The sequence below is a fragment of the Penaeus monodon genome, chromosome 21 (genome assembly GCF_015228065.2).
Source record: "Penaeus monodon isolate SGIC_2016 chromosome 21, NSTDA_Pmon_1, whole genome shotgun sequence".
NCBI classification, from domain to species: Eukaryota; Metazoa; Arthropoda; class Malacostraca; order Decapoda; family Penaeidae; genus Penaeus; species Penaeus monodon.
The window spans coordinates 26,569,959-26,570,415 of NC_051406.1; the positions used below are offsets into that span (position 1 = coordinate 26,569,959).

At 26.3% G+C, this 457-nt stretch overlaps 1 protein-coding gene across 3 annotated transcripts in view; it reads right to left on the reverse strand.

Annotated features, from left to right (window-relative positions):
* Nucleotides 1-457, reverse strand: part of LOC119586390 (exonuclease 3'-5' domain-containing protein 2-like) — a 13,538-nt gene that overhangs the window by 11,608 nt on the left and 1,473 nt on the right. The gene's annotated exons all lie outside the window — the stretch shown is intronic.

A 457-nucleotide genomic window follows, 5' to 3' on the forward strand; every position in this document is an offset into this window, starting at 1 on the left:
TACAAAAAAAAATCAATGTTAATTTTTAAATATAATCAATAAAACCAGAAATTTTACATCATGTCTCATATTATGTTCAATGTAAGTCAAATGGTTGGACAGAATTTTGTCTGAAATTTTCATTATTTTTGGCTTTTTGCACATACTATGCCTACTTCACTCTGCATGGCTTGGTTAAGAATTACTTTCAAATTTCAACACTATAATGTCTATATTTCTCAACTACTGACTGATTAAAATAAAATACAAAACATAGCTTTTCTCTGAATTACCTATAAAGTAAGCTATACAAATATTTCTACAGAAATGTACCTATTAATTCCCATTAGTCAGTTTCTTATGAGATATCAACATTTTCTAGCATTGCTAATATTTCTTAATTTCCAAAATTCTTCTTTAAGAAAATCAGTAAAATGTTATTGAGTTTGATGTCTCTTGCAAATGCAAAGATGACATA